This window comes from Adiantum capillus-veneris, chromosome 1, assembly GCF_014529385.1.
Source record: "Adiantum capillus-veneris isolate H3 chromosome 1, ASM1452938v2, whole genome shotgun sequence".
Classification (NCBI taxonomy): domain Eukaryota; kingdom Viridiplantae; phylum Streptophyta; class Polypodiopsida; order Polypodiales; family Pteridaceae; genus Adiantum; species Adiantum capillus-veneris.
Window position 1 is genome coordinate 50,976,125 of NC_140931.1, and position 7,064 is coordinate 50,983,188.

Below are 7,064 nucleotides of genomic sequence, written 5' to 3' on the forward strand. Positions count from 1 at the left end.
TGTTCTTCTAACTCATCTGTTGCATCATAGTAGAGTTCTGAAAAAACTTGTTGAGCTATTGTCAGTTTCTGTGTTAATCCAACTGAAAATCATATTATGATATCCATACGGTTTTCCATCCATCATCCTTACATGTTCCCGAGCTGCACTACTATTAAACTTCGCACGTACATCTGGATGTAGTGGAAGAAGATCCACATGTGAATGTGCCTCATCAGCTAGTTGTTGCTGCCACCACTCCTCCCATGAACAATAGCGATGATTTCCTCCCCCTTCACAAAACCCGAACCATTACTGTAGACGGCTGAGATAGTTTCACTAAGTGGGAACGTTCTCTTAGGAGACGGGCAGTGAATTGTCAAGTAATTACTACGGTAATTACCATGGTAAACCCAAGGTATATAAATAGGGCCCATTACATTGTAATCGGGTTGGCATTTGGGTTAGCACAATCTTGAGCATAGTCAGATTAGCATTTTGGAGGCATTTGTACTTGAGTTGTCAATCATTGGCAGTTGTTGTTGGGCTATACTCTAACTGTAAATCACATCATACTTATTGTAATCTTTCATCTGTAATTCCAATCACGGCAGATATTCCAGTTACACTTACTCTGTATTCAGTACTCTGAATCTAAATCTGAATATTATTCTCAGTAGGTAGTCTGGTTCTCATTCCAGTAGATAAATTCCGGTTCAGTTTCTGATTCTCTGTCCAGTCGATTGTCTAAACTAATACATCATCAGTAGCCGAAATCTTCTAACACTAGAATTAGCTATCTCAAGAGATCGGCTCCAATTCCAATTAGCAAGGCAACATTACGATTCACCATGAAGAACGTCACAATTCACCATGAAGATCAAACTTTGAATTAGCTAATAATTACATGTTCATTCTCGTGACCTGATTCTGCCACCCATAATTGTTTTTGTCATCCCTTAAGCACACAGCCGTGTGCCCTGCATATGCACTGCTAAATTAGTGAAGAGGACAAGACCATCAATTTTGAATTTTTCAGCCAATGATATTCATTCAGGTGATTTCCTAGGCTTACTGTACAGAACGAGCTCCCTATCGATTGAGCGAGGAATGGGACGGTGTTCACAAAAGGATCTGACAGAGAGCTTTGCTGATGGTGCTGGTCATCGCCGCATAATTCAGGTTTGGTCACACCTCTATAAAGTCTTATCAAAGTAAAGCAAATATGGTTTGAATGTGTGCTTGGGACAGTGCATGCACTGAGGTCGCCGTTACTGTGTGCATGCACTGTGGTCGCCGTTACTCTGCGCGGAAGCTTCCTTCCAGTTTCCTAGGGCTGGCCCAATAGAGGGGTCACAGTCACATGGCTTCTTGCACTCAATTGCTTTGCAAGAGCCGTCTGATGCCCAATCAAATCTCTTGGGCAAAAATACCACAGAATTTGTTGAAGGACCGTCTAAGAACGATGCAAATTCCACCAAAAACAATGAACTGAGGGGTGTCTTTTAAAATTTTCTTTTTGCCTCCCAAGCAGCGTTTCCTGCAGTCCCTGCGGGGGTCTAAATGTATCCAATATGGGATGTGTTGCCTTTGTTTTCAAACACAGTCTGGGGAGAAAGCTCCAACATTGTGTTTTTAGAGAAGCACATGGGTGGCTCTGTCAAAAATTAGGGGGGCGCTAGGGAGGCTTTGAAACTTTGGATAAGTGGGTGACACCAATAGCTGTAAGTAATCTCTAATGGTTCATTTGCAGATGCAGTGACCTCCACCTTTGTTAGAAAAAACACAACAAAGCACCAGTACCCCCTTGCATACAGAGCTAGTGGTGAAATTTACTTTTGATCTGCTCTTGCTCCCTTTGCCATTGTTTTTGAAGTCGTTCACGCTCAGCCTGCTCTTTTGCTTCGTGCTCCCTAAAGTATTATCCTCCAGTTTCACAGAGAGTAATCCACTCTCAAATTCATGTAGACAGGCCGTTGATTTAGGGTAGATGATGGACCGTCATTGGTGGTGCGGGGCGGGGTTGGGCTGTAGATTCAGATGTGGGGCGGGGCGGGATGGGAGGGGAAACAAGGAGATCGAAGAGGACGCAGGCCTGTGCAGAGTTACAAGCTAGGGCAGAGTTACGAGCTAGAGAGAGAGAGAGAGAGAGAGAGAGAGAGAGAGAGAGAGAGAGAGAGAGAGAGAGAGAGAGAGAGAGAGAGAGAGAGAGAGAGAGTGGTTACTTGAGCCATGTAGATTTCTAGGGTCTACAGAGTGCGTCGTTGCTTGCACGTTGTTGACCATGGTGTCATTGCTTGCGTTGTTGTGAATGGTATGGGCATGCCTCCGCCATATTTGGGCAAGAAAAACCTCCCATCCAAAAGCATACTCAAAATGGCGTCGAGCTGGTTGCCAACAAAGACATGGCCTTTAGCTCCGTTTGGCAATGTGTATGCAGTGTTGCTGCCATTTCCTAGTCTCAGCACATAGCTCACAAGGGACGAGTGTGAGGACCTTAGTTAGGGGATATGTAAGAGGAAATCCTTCAACTATTTAATACATAAGTCAATGTAAGGTTTCCAATTTCTGAAACCTAATATGATTATTGAAAAAGCAAGGTAGAATTGTCCGACCATGGCAAATATTGGTATTTTTGGAATCTTAAGCACAGCAAACCCCGGGCTAGAAATTTTCAGAATTGAATTCCGATAAAAACTGGCATAGTTATGACCCCTAGAAGTTTACACTGTGAATTGAGTAAAATAGGTAAAATTGAAGGGTTGCAGTAATCATTTAAGCATAGACTTTATTAAAGTCCTAGATATTTACAAGATATTTACCAATTAAGCAAAAATAGGTCAAAATATAGCAGAATTGATATTTTAAACGCTGGTAGGTAATGGGAGGGTCATCACTAACCTGCCAGGGACTCATTTAGTAGCAGGGGGCGTTTTCTGACTTGCTGGGGGCTGCTTGAACTTCAAGCAACTGCCTTTTTCAGCCGGTGAGAGCTTATGAGTGCCAGAAAACTATAGATAGGACCCCTAGCTTCACATTTTACGGAGACTCGGAGCCTTGACACACTCTCTCTCCTCTAGAGAGACCACTATGCAGAAATCATTAGAGATTAATCTCTAATTGATTAACCTAAACGGTAATTAGTTTAATCTTTCTTAATTAGCAAGGTTAGATTAAGCTATTTTGTTAATAAATCAGAGATTAGGCCTATGTATGCTCCTCAAACCTCTCTTAATTAAGTAATCTCTGCTGATTATTATAATTAAGCTTAGTAATACTAAGCTAATTAATTATCTTATCATATTAAGACTGAAATTAGCCAAATTAACCATGAATTAATGGTAAATATATTAATTAAGCTTAGATTAAGTTGAGGTAATTCTCAGAGTTGAACTAGACACTCATTAAGCTAGAAAAATTATCCTATAATTTTTTGAGAAGTTTCCCTAATTAATTAGGCATAATTACTTTATTTTTTTAGCAATTTTAATAGGGGAAATTAGTAAATGAATTTCAAATGATGTGATATATTTATCAGTTGTTAATTAGGTGGTAAAGAACTCGTGATAATTAGGAGAAGCTCAGAAAATTAATCTAGCTAGTTAATTTAGCAAATTACTCTGTTTTCTGAGTAGTTTAAATAGGGAAAATTAGTAAATGGATTTCAAATGTTGTGATATATTTATCAGTGGTTAATTAAGTGCTCAAGAATCCGTGATAATTAGGAGAAGCTCACAAAATCAATATAGCTAATTAATTTAGAAGAATTACTCTGTTTTTTGAGTAATTTAAATAGGGGAAATTAGTAAATGGATTTCAAATGTTGTGATATATTTATTAGTGGTTAATTAGATGATCAAAAACCCGTGATAACTAAGAGAAGCTCACAAAATTAATCTAGCTAATTAATTTAGAAGAATTACTCTGTTTTTTGAGTAATTGAAATAGGGGAAATTAGTAAATGGAATTAAAATGTTGTGATATATTTATCAGTGGTTAAGTAGGTGTTCAAAAACTTGTGATAATTAGTAGAAGCTCAGAGAATTAATCAAGATCATTAATTTAGCCGAATTACTCTGTTTTTTTAGTAATTTAAATAGGAGAAATTAGTAAATGGATTTCAAATGTTGTGATATATTTATCAGTGGTTAATAAGGTGCTCAAAAACCTGTGATAATTAGGAGAAGCTCACAAAATCAATCTACCTAATTAATGTAGAAGAATTACTCTATTTTTTGAGTAATTTAAATAGGGGAAATTAGTAACTGGAATTCAAATGTTGTGATATATTTTTCAGTGGTTAATTAGGTGTTCAAAAACTCATGATAATTAGGAGAAGCTCAGAAAATTAATTTAGCTAATTAATTCAGCAGAATTACTCTATTTTTTGAGTAATTTAAATAGGGGAAATTAGTAAATGGATTTCAAATGTTGTGATATATTTATTAGTGGTTAATTAAGTGCTTAAGAACCTGTCATAATTAGGAGAAGCTCAAAAAATTAATCTAGCTAATTAATTTAGCAAAATTACTCTGTTTTTTTAGTAATTTAAATAGGAGAAATTAGTAAATTGAATTCAAATGTTGTGATATATTTATCAGTGGTTAATTAGGTGTTCAAAAACCCTTGATAATTAGGAGAATCTCAGAAAATTAATCTAGCTAATTAATTTAGAAGAATTACTCTGTTTTTTTGAATAATTTAAATAGGAGAAATTAGTAAATTGAATTCAAATGTTGTGATATATTTATCAGTGGTTAATTAGGTGTTCAAAAACCTGTGATAATTAGGAGAAGCTCAGAAAATTAATCTAGCTAATTAAGGTAGCAAAAATAATCTGGTATTTGAGTAATTTAAATAAGGGAAATTAGTAAATGGAATTCAAATGTTGTGATAGATTTATCAGTGCTTAATTAGGTGTTCAAAAACCCGTGATAATTAGGAGAAGCTGAGAAAATTAATCTAGCTAATTAAGTTAGCAAGAATACACTGTTATTTGAGTAATTTAAATAGGGGAAATTAGTAAATAGATTTCAAATTTTTTGATATATTTAGCAGTGGTTGATTAGGTGTTTAAGAACCTGGTATAATTAGGAGAAGCTCAGAAAATTAATCTAGTTAATTAATTTAGCAAAAATACTCTATTTGTTGAGTAATTTAAATAGGGGAAATTAGTAAATAGAATTAAAATGTTGTGATATATTTATGAGTGGTTAAATAGGTGGTCAAAAACCTGTGATAAATAGGAGAAGCTCAAAAAATTAATGTAGCTAATTAATTTAGTAGAAAAACTCTGTTTTTTGAGTAATTTAAATAAGGGAAATTAGTAAATCATGTTATATGATTACATGCTATTTATCAGATCTATAGTATAGAGTAAAAAAGGCCGTGAAAATTATGCTGAGATTATAAAATTAGTATAGATATTTATCTAAGTCAAATTACACTATTTTTAGCTAAAAACTAAAGAGGGAAATTAGTAAATCATGTTTTATAATTACATGCTATTTATCAGACCTATATTATAGGGTAAAAAGGTGGTGATAATTAAATGAGGGTTAGAAAAGTAGTATAGATATTTATCTAAGTCAAAATATACTAATTTTGGTGGAAATTTCAAGGGGGAAATTTGTAAATCATGCTATATGATTACATTCTATTTATCACAGTTAGCTTACATAATAGATAGGCCGTGATAAATATGTCAAGGTTAAAAAAGTAGTATAAGTGTTTATTTAAGTTAAATTATCCTAATTTTATCTGAAAATTGAAGATGGAAATTATATAAGTAAGTTGAAAAATAATAAGATAATTACCAGAGGTCAAAAATATCCTTATCTACTTGTGGTAATTATACCATAGTTAATTAGTGAGGTTAGTAAATCATAATTGACCAAAAGTCTTATTTTGAGCAAATGATTAATTAAAATAAATAGTCTTTGTGGTTAAAAGTTTTTAGAAAAATTATAGTAAGTGAAAACCTATGATATCAAGTTAAGAAAATGAAATCTTTAAGAGAAATTAAATACAATAAATATTAAGCCCAAAATAAGTAAATTATTAGCTTAAAAGTTGATAGGAAAATTAGGAAAAAGATATAGAAAATTATAAGAAAGTTAGGAGAGCTTAGAAAACCCTTAGGGAAGCGGTGGAAGAAGTTATCATGCTTATATAGACAAATAAGAAATTACTAGGTCAAGAATTTATCAATTAAGACTATAAATTTAACCTTGGATGGGTTACGGTTGAATACAAAGGTTAAGTCTAGATTTTGAATTATTTCCCTAATGATTAGACGTCCTTTTTATAAGGATAAGAAGTTATGGCATCAAAAAGAACCCGAGAAAATCCTACATCTGATGATGAGGAAGTAGCTCCAAAACAAACTAGAGCGTCGCACGACGACGAAGCCGGGCCTAGTAGTAGGCCTACGGAGGAGAGTCTTCAGGCGCCAGCACAGCAGCAGATGGCCAATCAATCCCAGATGGGTGTCCCATTGTTCAATTAAGTCTTTAATTAGTTTAAGTTATTTTATAAGTTAGCATTGCATAGGTAAGAAGGATAAACTGGCTAAAAACGGAAGGTAACTTCCAACGTGCATTTGTTTATAATATAGGAAAGAATTGTTTGGGTTAAAACTGGTTGAATTAGAAAAGATATGTTTGATCATCCTTAAGACAGCTTGTCTCAAGACACCTCCGACTCCTTGATATAAATTGATGATAATGATTGGCTTTCTAGCCACGGTTAAGTCGGTTACCCCCATGAATGATGAGTTTCTACTCCCTGTCATGTCTTGATGTTTCTACATAAGTTAGGATACCGTTTTTATCCTAGGGGAGCCGCCCGGTTGTATGGGCAACTGGTTTGGTGTATGGGCACCCGGAACCTTGGGTGGGGGTTTATTCCACTCCGGATTTGAACAAGGAATGGGTGTCGTTTTTCACCCTTAAGTGGTCTTGAGACAAGACGAGTACTGGTCATGGTTATTATGGATAATGTTTTGATTGACAGTACCCTGTCTTAAGTTTAAAGATGTCTGTTTGCTAAAAGAATGCTTTCAATGCTGTCTTCAAGAATTACCG

At 35.1% G+C, this 7,064-nt stretch overlaps 1 pseudogene; it reads right to left on the minus strand.

The window, feature by feature from the left end:
* Nucleotides 1-218: 218 nt before the first annotated feature.
* Nucleotides 219-1,146, minus strand: LOC147464719 (uncharacterized; annotated as a pseudogene).
* Nucleotides 1,147-7,064: the final 5,918 nt, after the last annotated feature.